Raw genomic sequence first — 13,260 nt, forward strand, 5'->3', positions numbered from 1 at the left:
TACAGTTGAGTAAGAACATATCCACTTTAGCCAATTTTAATAGGGTCTGTACTGGAAATCCCAATGAATTTTGCCCTAGCTAGCTACATATTCTACTTTCCTTTATACTGCCAAACCAGAACCAAGGGCAGGAAAAAGGATGATACCTATGTGGCATAGAACATGCATCAAGTTTAGAGTAAGCAAGTCCCAGTCTCTAGTGAAACTAGACCATTATGATGCCATACTGAGGCGACTTGAGCAGACTTTACAGCATGGGTAAAGAACAATACAGAAAAGAGACAATGCAAAAGTGTGCATCTTATGGCTTCTGGACACATACAACACATCAGCAAGCACATCTGCACCACACCTTACTAGCATGTCTTTGAAACAGGTCCTTTTGAAATGCAGTTATCATAAAAAGGTGGAGCAATAGGTCAGTGCGTCTGGCTGTTAATCAGAAGGTTGGTAGTTTGAACCAACCCAGGGACAGCTGCGGGCAGGATCCCTGCATTGCAGGAGGTTGAAAGAGATGACCCTTGGTTGACACTTATGATTCTAAGTGATGTTGCTAAGAATTTTACAATAGGTAAAAAGGTAAAAGACCCCTGGACAGTTAAGTCCAGTCAAAGGCGACTATGGGGTTGTGGCGCTCATCCCGCTTTCAGGCCGACGCGTTTGTCCACAATCAGTTTTCTGGGTCTTGTGGCCAGCATGACTAAACCGCTACTGGCGCACGGAGGACTGTAAATAAATAAATAAAAGGTAGATAAATAGGTACCGCTGTGGCGGGAAGGTAAATGGTGTTTTCGTGTGCTCTGGTTTCCGTCACGGTGTTCCATTGTGCCAGAAGCGGTTTAGTCATGCTGTCCACATGACCCGGAAAGCTGTCTGTGGACAAACGCCTGCTCCCTCGCCCTGAAAGCGAGATGAGCGTTGCAACCCCATAGTCACCTTTGACTGGACTTAACCATCCAGGGGTCCTTTACCTTTATTTTACAATAATCAAGGACTTCACTACATTAGTAAAAAAAGCAACCAATGTTTTGAATTTGTTATAAACATGCAACACCAGATGGCACCAGAGAGCAAAAAGATATTCTATGTGATTTTTACATAGCCACCCTCCCCTTTGGTATAACCATTTAATTTCTGACATATTTTTAGTGGTCCCCCCCCCCCCCAATTTGTAGATCCACCCCAGAATGGAAATGTTGGTGAGGCCCTGGCAAAGACCCAAATGGACAAGAACCCTTGGGATCATACCATACCTCTGGCAGCAAGCTAGGTCTTCATGGGTTTCTGTTTGGATGGAGCTTGCAGGTGGGCAGCCCACCCAGATGAATAAGCTGCAGCCCTCCTCTCATTTCTAGATGCATGGAAGCTTTATTAGGTGGCAGGTGTCCTTTATTCTCAGAGCTTATATTGAAATTATGGGGTTGAAATGCAATTGTACTCTTTTGATCCGATGGGCACCTCTGCTAAGAGAAGAGGAGGAGAGGAATTTTTTTTTGCCAATTCCTCCTTTCTCCTTGCAACCTCTACACCACCTTCCATACTGCTCTGTAGGCAGGGTCCCCGAGCTCTCTGAAGAAGATTTTTAGGCAGCACTGGGGACTTGCCATCCCCTTTTCCATTAGTGGAGGTACCTGCTGGATCAAAAGTAACTCCACAAGTAGGAGGGCACAATTTGATTCGACCCTATGTAACTCTGCATATAGAGAGAGCTAGTTTTCAGAAGTAAAATGGTTTAATTCAGGATTTAACTACTAGATGGTAGGGGTTTTTATTTTCAAAGCCCCAGAAGTGGTAGGAGGTGTTCAACTGTACTATAGATTTTTATTATTATTATTATTTACTAAAGGCAAATCTATATCATTCATAATGAGTTGAAAAGAGTTATTAAACTCAGCAAGCTAGCTATAAAATAAAAGGTTTTCTTTTATCAAGGACAGGGACTAATAAATAACTACCTTATGAGTGAGTTCTGTGACACATTTTTTCCACCCGTAAACCAGAGAACAATACGGTTGTTCAGTCACAGAACAAATAAAAAAGGCTACTAGCACTTTAATGTTTCAGAACAGAAAACCTGCTTATATTATACCCAGTTTCAGTTATAAAGATCTTCCAAAGTACGGCTGAATCACTTTTATTAGGTCATAATTCTTGAAAAATATAGAACAGGTGATTCCGTGACTGCCTTCAGAAGAACAGTGCCGTTGAAGTAAGCTGTTGCCTTAGAATGCATTCATATATATCAGCTTGGAAATACTGATTCATTGAACTTTTCTTTTCTTTATCTGAATTGCAGCTTAAATGCTCCCTCACTTATAAAAAAACATTTTATAATTCTAGGGTCAAATCCTGTAACACTAGGATCAAATGCACCATGGACTTAGTTACAAAAAAGCAAGGCACAATGTATCAGCATAGCCTATAAAATTTTATTGTAAACCATTAGATTTATCTGTAAATTACTCTAATTACAGTGGTACCTCGGTTTAAGAACTATTTACGAACTATTCGGTTTACGAATTATGCAAAACCGGTTTGCGGACTTTACCTCGGTCTACAAATGGAAGCTGAACAGTAGAAGGGCACCGGCGACGGGAGGCCTCATTAGGGAAAGCACACCACGGTTTAAGAACGGTTTCGGTTTAAGAACAAACTTCCAGAACGGATTAAGTTCATAAACCGAGGTACCACTGTACTCTAAAACACTTTAAGGATTATGACAATTTTCAGTGTTTATTCCTTCATAGTATCAGATCAATTATCTTCCCCTTCATCTGCACTGCTATATCAATATAAATAATTCTAGTGTTAAGTGAGAATATTTACTATGTTGGGTAAACTTATGATTGCTAGTATAGCTTATATTTTGGATTGTAACTTATCACTGAATGCCAAGAATCAATTCCACCCTCTTAATAAATCTAATTTATTAACAATGCAATCCTACATATGTCAGTTCAATGCGACTTACTCCTAGGTAACTGTATAGAATTGCGATCTAATACACTTAAATGTTCGCCATATTTTGCACAATACTTTATACTCTCTATAGCCTAATCAAAATGCCCTTTACATAGCCTTTTGCTAAAAGTAATTGGCAAAGCAAGCTAAAAAAATAACAACTGGCAAGCATGAGTTAAATGACAAAACATCTGATTTCTGGAGGTGCATTATCAACGGTTCTGATATTGCAGTTGGATAAATTTTAAGATCACAATGTGCTCGCTTCCTTGTGGCAGGCCTGCATTATAGAGCTGCTATAAGGCTTAAATGAAATATATATCTGTCATTATTACCTAATGATGTCGGGTCTTAATGCAACAGAAGAAAAAGGCTGGTGCTACCAAGTGTCTCCAAAGGGGAAGTGGATATGCAATGTGTGTGTCCCTGATTTAAAAAGCCTGAGGCAATACAGCCACAAATAGTCATTTTAATGTATCTAAACCATGCAAATTAAATGAAATCTAGACGGCTCACATGCTAACCATTGGGATAAAAATAGATATCAGGGCTATGCTACACTACAATTTTTATAATGACATTTTAAAGGAGAGAGGGTAAGAACGCTGCTAATCTGACACTATTTCCAAGATATAAACTCATCTGATCTTCTTTGACACGGGAATTCCAAAGCTAAAATTACTTGCAGATTGTTTTATTTACCAAATTACTGAATGATGTCTTCTGCCTTTCCTGCAATATGGCAATAATGTGTTTTGAATATTCCAGTATTGGATTTTCAAAATCACCATCTGCCTTGTCTCACGCTAATTAGATTTTATCTTAAGCACCCCCTTACATATTAGAACCATTTATGCAGGCATTATACTGGGTGGATCCATAAATCTTGGCAGCAAATACAGACTTTGGAACTGTGAGTTTTTTTCTGGGCAGCTCTCTCAGGAAGGTCAAAAAGGTGAGCTAAGAAGCACTTCCGGTTGGCAGTGGGTGATGTTTTGCTGCTTTGCATTGCTGACTATCCCTGCGGTCAAAGTTACTCCTCCCCTATCCCCAGTCTTCATATCCTTGCCCTCCTTGCCCTCTACCACTGAGGCCCAAGATAAAGCATTTTGGGAACCAACTGTGAAAGCACAATTTAAAATAGAAAGGAAATACATACTTTAAAAAAAGGTTTGATATGTGCCAATTGCTTCACTGCTAGATGACTACCATTAACTGTGACTGAATCTGCTTTGGTCCTTTGCTGCAGCAAACCCTAGTGGAGGGGAGGGGAAAGGAGTTTAAAGGAGAAGTAGCTGCAGAAAAGAAAGGCATCTGTCCACATCCATCACTCTGATGAGGGTTTCAGATGTTGCTGAACTACAACTCCCATCGACCCTAGCAAGGATGGCCAATGGGATGACCACAGTTGTAGTTGAGCAACATCTGGAGTGCCAAAGGTTCCCCACACCAGTTTTAGACACTTCCCATCCCCATAGCTCCATGAATATCTACTTATATCTCACAGGGACTACTTCTAATATGTGTCACTCATAATGGAAGGAATATAGCAAAGCTGTGGCAAAAGAGGGATTTGGTATTGTTAATATGGGGCAAAGTGTTAAAAAGGAGCAAGGGGAAGGATTAAAAAAAGGCATGTGACTTAGTTTTATGGATAGTTCTACGGAAGAATATAGAAAGGTGGATGTTGAGAAGAGTGTTGACTAGGGAACTATCTGGCAGCTTTGTTAGGAACTGTTGAAGTACAATAGGTGGGGGAAATCAGGATTCAACACCATTTATCAGGACAAACAGAAACCAAGTAAACGTGGCACTGGCATACAATGCCCCGAGGCACTGTCACTGGGATACAGAGCTCTGAGCTAGGTAGCAGAATCAAAAGCCAAGTCCTCTTCAAAGGGTTGTCAAATGGTATTAACTAGAGTGAACACCAAAGCAAGACAGCAAGCAAGTCGGAAGCAGGTAGAAGCCCTGTTGTTATGAAAGCTGCTTTGCAAACCGATAGAGACTCCACTTGGAATACTGGGGACAGATCTGCTTGCTACTCCTCAAAGAGGATATTATATTGCAAAGCTGGAAAAAAGTTTAGAAGAGGGCAACCAAAACGATCAAGAGGCTGGAGCCAACCCACCTATAAGGAGAACTGATAGCGTTTGGAGCCTTTGGCTGCTAACTGGCTGGTTCTTTCAGGTGGCGGGGTTGTACTTTTTCTCCCCATCGAGTTTTAAGTTGTTTTGATTCAGTGTTGTTATATATATATAACAACACTGAATCAAAATATATATCTCAAGCAATTAAGGAACAAAAGAAGAAAAGGCACACTAGCCTGGGAACTTCCTCTCGGCCCAGAACATTGGAGGCTATACACCACACCTCCTCAACAGTATTTATAGGAACTCAAACACTGAGATCCTGCTCTGTTCCAGTAACAAGAAGCCGAAAGCACCAGCCTGAAGATGACGAGTGAGACCTCGTCGAAACGTCGCCTAGACACCCCAACTTTTACACGGGAAGACACCCGAGGACACCAAAACCTGCATTCCTGTACCCGTGAAAATCTACGAAAGCATATATATATATATATATATATATATATATATATATATATATATACACACACACATACATACACACACAAACTGACTGGTGTGATTTTTACCTGCCTTTTTAAATTCATGTTGTGAATGGCCATGGTAAAAGCGGGATATAAATAAACAAATCATTTAGGGGAAAGGCAGGTAAGGAGAGGACACAATCAGAGGTGCCTTAAATTCTGCATGGTGTGTATAAGGCGATCCCTCTTACGCCATAGTCCCCTATCTTGCAGAAACCTATAAAAGCAAACCATCCCAGGAAATTAAATAGCAACCATAACAACCCTGGATCTGGCAAATGCCAAGATGTTATGAACCTTCCTTGGAAGTTTTTAAACACAGGTTGGGTGGATGCTTTAGCTGAGATTCCTGCATTGCAGGGGGGTTGGACTAGATGACCCTTGGGGTCCCTTCCAACTCTATGATTCTATGAATGCTTCTTGAATTTGGGCATTTAAAAATCATTTTACAATTTGATTGTCTTAGCTTTATTAAATGTCAGTATTTATTTTTCCCAATTTCTGTGATCCCAATATTTTGCCTATACGCAGAATGATTAAACAACAGGATTCTAATGCCATTATATTCCACATATGTTAGCAATACAACCAGTGAAAAATACACTCAAGTTAATACTTGCTGAAAAAATGTATATCATTTTTTCATTCAGGCAACCATTTGTCCACATGGATCATGTCTATTACAAACAACAATAGATCAGTGAATTCTTTGTGGCTCTGCACACACAAATGTTTCCATTTCTCCTTATTAGTCTGAACAACCCCGTGGATCTATTTTTCATCAAAAACTTTTCAACTTTCCTTAAAAGCCTCTATATTTGGCAGATGAAAAACTAGCTTTTTCCTCTCAGCCCCGGCATCCTTACACCGTCCACTGATGTCTACAGCAATAAATGAAGCACTCAAATGACAGAAGCAAAAACCATTATTGTGGAACATGAGGGAAAGATTAAAAAATGGGGCTGGGAGAAAACATATAAAGGCAAGTCACAACAACCAGCTTTGAAGAGGATGGCTCAGTTTGCCTTGTGGAAATAAATGGCATTTAGTTGTAGACAAGATTCCAGGCCTTTTACTCTTCTACACACCCAATAATGTACCTGCAATGAATTACCGTATTTTTTGCTCTATAAGACTCACTTTTTCCCTCCTAAAAAGTAAGGGGAAATGTGTGTGCGTCTTATGGAGCGAATGCAGGCTGCGCAGCTATCCCAGAAGCCAGAACAGCAAGAGGGATTGCTGCTGCGGATGATCCCTCTTGTTGTTCTGGCTTCTGAGATTCAGAATATTTTTTTCTTGTTTTCCTCCTCCAAAAACTAGGTGCGTCTTATGGTCTGGTGCGTCTTATAGGGTGAAAAATGTGGATATGTAAAGCTAATCATAATCAGTACATGGCTGTACTGCATAACTTAAGATACTGATTCGTGTTTTCAACACATTTGGATATTTTTGGCCAGTATTGAGAGGCAGAGGCAGTTTTTGAAATGTGAGCAAATGAAGATGCCTGGGTTCTGGGATGGCACCTGAAGTCTCTACCATCTGGAGGTGTTTGCTTGGGGATCCTTGGATCTTGACTGTTTCCACACACTAGCAACACATCCAGTAGGATTCTATCCATTATATTTTATCTGCACAATCAGAGTGAATTTCAGGAACCAAAAAGTTCTATTGAAAAATATGACTTTTGAGCCGTCTGGCCCCAAAATGGAACATAGGCATTCCATTTTGCCAACTGCAACCCTGTTTTAAGGAGCCATTTGGTGCCTAGATTATATATCTGAGTTTCTAACGCTGGTCAGAGATGGAGCTGGAAAGAGAAGACATACAGCCCTGGGTATGTCCTGCAATATCAAGCATCAAGTGAGGCTAATACAAATACAGTATTTTATTAATATTATTCATTATTTTACAACCACCACTACTACTTATTAGACTTGTTAGTCACTTGCTACCCAAAGGTCTCCAAACAATTTAGAACACATTTAAAATGCAAACATAATACATTATATTATTAACAGATTCCTGCTATATATATATATAAAATATATCCAGCCTAATGGAGAACAGAATTCAATATGACTGTGGGACATTAAGTCTAATAAAGGTGTAACAATACTGTGGCTTTTGGATATTTTCAGTTAGTAAATATTGTGGAACTTGGTTTATGTACAAAAGAAGCCTATAAGAACTTAAGATGACAAAGCATAGCATACGGTTCACAGAGGGATTTGCACTGGCTGCCAATATATATTTGAGCTAATTATAAGTTTTAAAGTACGTGGTAGGTGAACACATTATGGAAGGAAGATGTTCTTTTGACACAGTAAATATTCTGTTGTCTGTACACGTAAAAGCCTGATGACCCCTGGCAGTGGGGAAGAGACAGAGTAAGCACAGTTTCACTTGTAAAATAGATGGCTTTAAATCATTTTGACACTTTCCTCTCTTAAAAATCCATTGCAGACTTTAACACACAGAGAGACCAAAATAAATACATCAAGCTAGTTAAGATTGCACGATGTACTTTTTTTATAATTTTACCACAGTGTAGTGAGCAGCATTCAGAAAAATAAAGCAGTTGTGCTAGATACCATGCAATTGATCTATCTGTTGAATTGCTTGCAATAAGCAAGTAATTCCACATTTGACCAGTGCTATATTGCCAGAAAGGTTCTTTCCCCAGAACCTCACCATTCAGCTAACATCACTGGTGACCTCAACTGCTGGGAGGAGTTTAATCCTGTTGCCCCAATGAGCAAGAACTGTCTTCAAGCCCTTTGAAAAGCACTCTCTGAATCAGCTCCGCACTTCTCCTTTTAGAAGATGGGCAGCGGTGTTGGAGACAGGAGAAAGAAGCCTCCTGCCCCTGCCCCAGGCCACCCACCCACTTAGAAGGGAAGTTTGGTGCTGTGTCAAATAGTGCTTCTGCAAAGTGCTTCAAGACAACCCCACACTCCCATTTGAGGCTGAAAAGGAGCATGGAAGCTGTTTGCAAAAGCAGTCTTTGAAACAGCTATTCCCACCTCTGCTGTAAACATTGAGAAGGAAGAAAATGCAGCTTCCTGTACCATCACAGGCGGCCCAAAGGCTATTCATGCTACCTCATGCCTGTGATTTACATAACAAAGAGAGCATACACTGATTCTATCCATGCAATTAATGTCATGTCCAGATTGACCTTAAAAGCTTTTTCTATGGGACAGTTAATAATAAAAAAAGGAAGAGTGGGGAAATGATAAACTATTGGCATTTCACTAATAATAATAATAAATTTTATTTATATCCCGCCCTCCCCAGCTGAAGCTGGGCTTAGGGCGGCTAACAACAAGCTCTTGAAAATGCAAGCATTCCTCTGTTCTTCTGACTTGAACCTCTGATCTAATTGTTTTAATTGCTGTTTTAATGGGCTTGCTTTATTGTACATTTTAATTGTGGTTTTTTTTTAATGTTTAATGAAATTGTTTTACTGAACATTTTAATTATGCATGGATATATTTTTAGAGTTCATTTTATACTTAGAGGCCATTTGGGCAAGTAAACAGTAAATAAATCAATAGTAACAACAAGAAGAGGACTGGGAAGGAAGTACCTGAGGGAACGGAGGGTAATGAAGAACTGGGACAGAATAAAGGAAGAGCCAAGGAAGGATAGGGGGAGAGCCAGAAAGTGACTGGAAGAAATGGGAGCCATGAGGCCTTAGGTTGCCATGCCTAGACTCTTATTGTGAAATTCAGCCAAGAATGGCTTCTGCTATAGTACTGTGAACCGGCAAATGAAGCCCAAGAAGCAACAGGTAGTGACAGTGGGTCTGAATTTCACATACAGTATTTATTCAAACTAACCTCCCATTTTTGGCTGCAAGGTTTTAGTCCTATGGATTTGTGTGACAACAGAGCTGTTAATAGTATATATATAGCATAATTGTTTCTTAAAATACCTCCTAGTCATCCTAAAACAATTTTTAAAAATGTTTTAGAAAGAGGTGAAAAACAAGATAGCACAGACTGTCCTCCAGGGCAGCCACATTTATCGTCTAGCTGAAGTTATACTTAGATCACCTCTAAGCTGCCCTCTAGAGATCAGCCCAAGGTGCACTTTGGAAAAATCATTCAGATAATTGAGTAATAAACTAATCTGTACATCATCCCCAGAGCTAACATTGCAGATATCCACTGCTCCTGCTATTAAGCATGGGCTCGTTTCTGCCCAGGCTGCACAGTGAAGCGAGTTGTGTATTGGTTATGAAAAATGGACAATGGCCTGGCCTCTCCATAGTCTGCACAGCCAATACAGCCGACACTGTGTCAATGTTGCAGCACGAAGGGGTGGAAGCAGGCTAAGCAAGACCTGAGGAATCACCACCTCAGTGGTGCAAGTCATAAATATGAGAGCATGTGGGCTCACAATTCCTCTCAAAAAAAAATAATCTGACACTCTTGCCCTTTATCTGAGCATTGTTTGCTCACTCATGAATTTACAGAACACATTGAGTGCTAAGCTGTATCCACATGATGGAGCTGGGAACAAATTTGTATTTGTTTCCTTCATTGACCTTTAGCCATTTTTTTTTCATCTTTATCACAACACTTCCACAGGTTCTCTTTCAACTGGCCTGTTCTCTATTTACCAGTGGTTTGCCTTGGCAGTGGATATGCATACAGTGGTGCCTCGCAAGACGAAAATAATCCGTTCTGCGAATCTCTTCGTCTAGCGGTTTTTTCGTCTTGTGAAGCAACCCTATTAAGCGGCTTAGCGGATTAGCGCTATTAGCGGTTTAGTGGCTATTAAAGGCTTAGCGGCTAAAAGGCTATTAGCGGCTTAGCGGCTTAGAAAAAGGGGGGGGAGCGGGGAAAAATCGCAAGAAGTTTTCGTCTTGCGAAGCAAGCCCATAGGGAAAATTATCTTGCGAAGCAACTCAAAAACGGAAAACCCTTTTGTCTAGCGGGTTTTTCATCTTGCGAGGCATTTGTCTTGCGGGGCACCACTGTAGTGCCAACAACTGTCAGCACTCTGGTTAATGAGCAGGGCGCACCTGCAAACTTTAAGGTTCTTCTGCACCAGGGACTTTTTGAGCCTGGAATGATTTGACAACTGAAGGATGAAAACAATACCCCCAAGTGGATGTTTAAGGCTAGAGAAGTTTTATAAAATTCTCCTTTTTCAAGTCTCCCCCCCCAGATTTAGAGTTCTGAATTACCTGTTTTTGCAGTGGAATCAAATGGAATCAATTTATTAGCAGTCTGCCATTCTTTGCATTATAATTACTGAACTCAAGATTGCTATGCTAGAGCACATGGTTCAAAAACATCCAAGAGAAACCTGAAATTACAGATGGAGCAAGCCAGCAGGGCTGAATGCAGCCTGGGGTATCTTGTACACACAAGATACATGTACGTCTGCCTGGAGCCATTTTGCTTTGTACAATCCTGTTGTTTAGGCTGTAGCAGCCCTGACCCTAAAGGGATGCTTTCCTGGATACTGATATATGTTTAATAAAGTAGTGGCGAATTTTCAACCCAGCTCTGCCCTGCAAGCAAAAAAGATAATCACTGCACCCTTGCTGAATCGGGCTTGTAATAAAGACTAATCCGTTTGATTAAATATATTATTGATGGCATTGTTATTTCTCCTCTGTCCTCTAGGCTAGCTCAGAAAAAAAGGATACAGGCACAATATAAAAACTAAACTTTCCAGCTTCCTAGGAGAAGAAAGGGTAAATGAAAACACTTTCATGGTTTGTCAACTCTCCCTGTTGTATATAAAGAATCTGACAAACATGAGCAACAAACATAGCAAGGGATGATGGTACTTTCATTTGCAAATCAATCCAGAAGTGGTCTTGCACTTCGGGGCATAAATAAGTTGCAAATTGGCAACCAGGTGGTATATGGGGAAAATTATATTTCAAAAGCAAATTCATCTATTAACTTGCTCTGATTAACTACAAATGCACTGAGGTCTGGCACTCATGGGGACAGGTAAGGCAGAACTGTAGGTGCAGCAAGAGCCAATGGCAAGCAGAGCCAACTAATTCTGGTTTTGTCCCTATCCTCCTCCTTGCTGAGCTCCCACTGAGACTAAGTGGGAAGCTGACAATCAGTGGCTGTTGTAAGGTGTGGACTGGCAGAATGCAGACTGAGATTGGTAGGGAAATGTTCCATTTGTCTTAACAGGCCAGTCTCCCCTGAGACCTCAAGGAGAATCAATGGGCTCACACTCCCCCAATTATCTCCAAAAAGATCATCTTTCATATCAATCAAGACTGATGTAGTCCCATGACTAGGCATGAACTAGGCATGAACCCAGACTGGAAAGGACCCAGAATATATCCCTTCTGATGCCTTCAGAAACAACAAGAGCATGGAATGCAGCGGTTTTTGATATGGTAGTGTAACAGCTTCTTTGGAATAGCTTTTATCAAACTGATGAATAAGCACAGAATGATTCATTTGTAAACACAGAGGTGATCATAACTGGGGGGTGGGGGAAAAGACAGATTCAATTTTATTAATGCTAGTCATTTAAATACAGAAATGAAAAAAAGTAAACCACTAGGCTAATCTGCAGAGCATTCTACTCACTAAAAAGATGGGATGGTATTCAATCATGTTTTATTCAGAGTATATTGGCTGAAATTAATGAACATGACTAAGTTAGGTCCATTAATTTCTGTGGGTCAACTCTGAGTAAGTGGAATACAGCCCATGGTCTTTTAAAGTATGTGTACAAAACCACAGAAAAGCTGCCTACCAGTTAATTTATAACTGGCATTCCATACTTGTAGTTCAAACTCTTGCTTATCCTTTCCTATCCTACTTTTATCCCAATGAGTTGATGAAGAGTTTAAGTCTTAAAACAAGAGGCCCAATATACAGAAAAGTGAGCCATAATTTTGTCACAAGGACATAGTTGAGCACCATTTTAAAAAACTCCCAGTAATTTCAATTGGAGAAGCTTAAGCATTTAAATCATTTGCCCTTTGAAAGCAATGGGTAACTCTGGTAGGTCATGCCTATATTTCTCATATATTACTTCCAGCATTGTTTCAGTTTACAATACTTTCCAGATATAACAGCCAATTCCAGAGAAATCACAGTAAAAGTAAATATAAGAGCATACAACAGACTTCATACTATTTTAAACTGAGTAACTCTACATAAAATGTGTGGGAGTGTATATATTTTAATTGCCAAAGGGACGGAAATCAACACATAGGGTGGTAAGGGTTCATTCAGTATTCACAGCTTGACAGGCAATACAAATGACATATCTCAAAGTTTAATTAAAAGGAGACTTTCAAATATGCTTAAATAGACAGCTTACCCTGAAAATTAGATTTTATAATTTAAACCCTGAATTCAGGCACAGCAAATTTCAAAAACACATTTCTAATATCATGCACTGATGGTACCCTTTACTTAATGGCACTTCTGATGTGACCAAGTAAGTGTATAATATAAATATCCATGGAACAAAGTAAGTAAGACTGCAGTATTGTTTTCTATTCATGTTAAGCACTGATACTGAAAAGGAAGACAAAGCCTGTCAAAACATATATACAAATTCAGCTAGTGAGACTAATTATGGCAGCATTTCTACATGATCCCCCCAGCTTGAGGAAAGGCAGCTGAGGATTAATGGAGCTTTCAAAGATCCTGTGAATTTTCCTCTAAGACAATTATAGC

At 39.9% G+C, this 13,260-nt stretch overlaps 1 protein-coding gene across 12 annotated transcripts in view; it reads right to left on the bottom strand.

Annotated features, from left to right (window-relative positions):
• Positions 1 to 13,260, bottom strand: part of UTRN (utrophin) — a 311,465-nt gene that overhangs the window by 54,336 nt on the left and 243,869 nt on the right. The gene's annotated exons all lie outside the window — the stretch shown is intronic.

The sequence above is a fragment of the Podarcis muralis genome, chromosome 3 (assembly GCF_964188315.1).
Source record: "Podarcis muralis chromosome 3, rPodMur119.hap1.1, whole genome shotgun sequence".
Lineage (NCBI taxonomy): Eukaryota > Metazoa > Chordata > Lepidosauria > Squamata > Lacertidae > Podarcis > Podarcis muralis.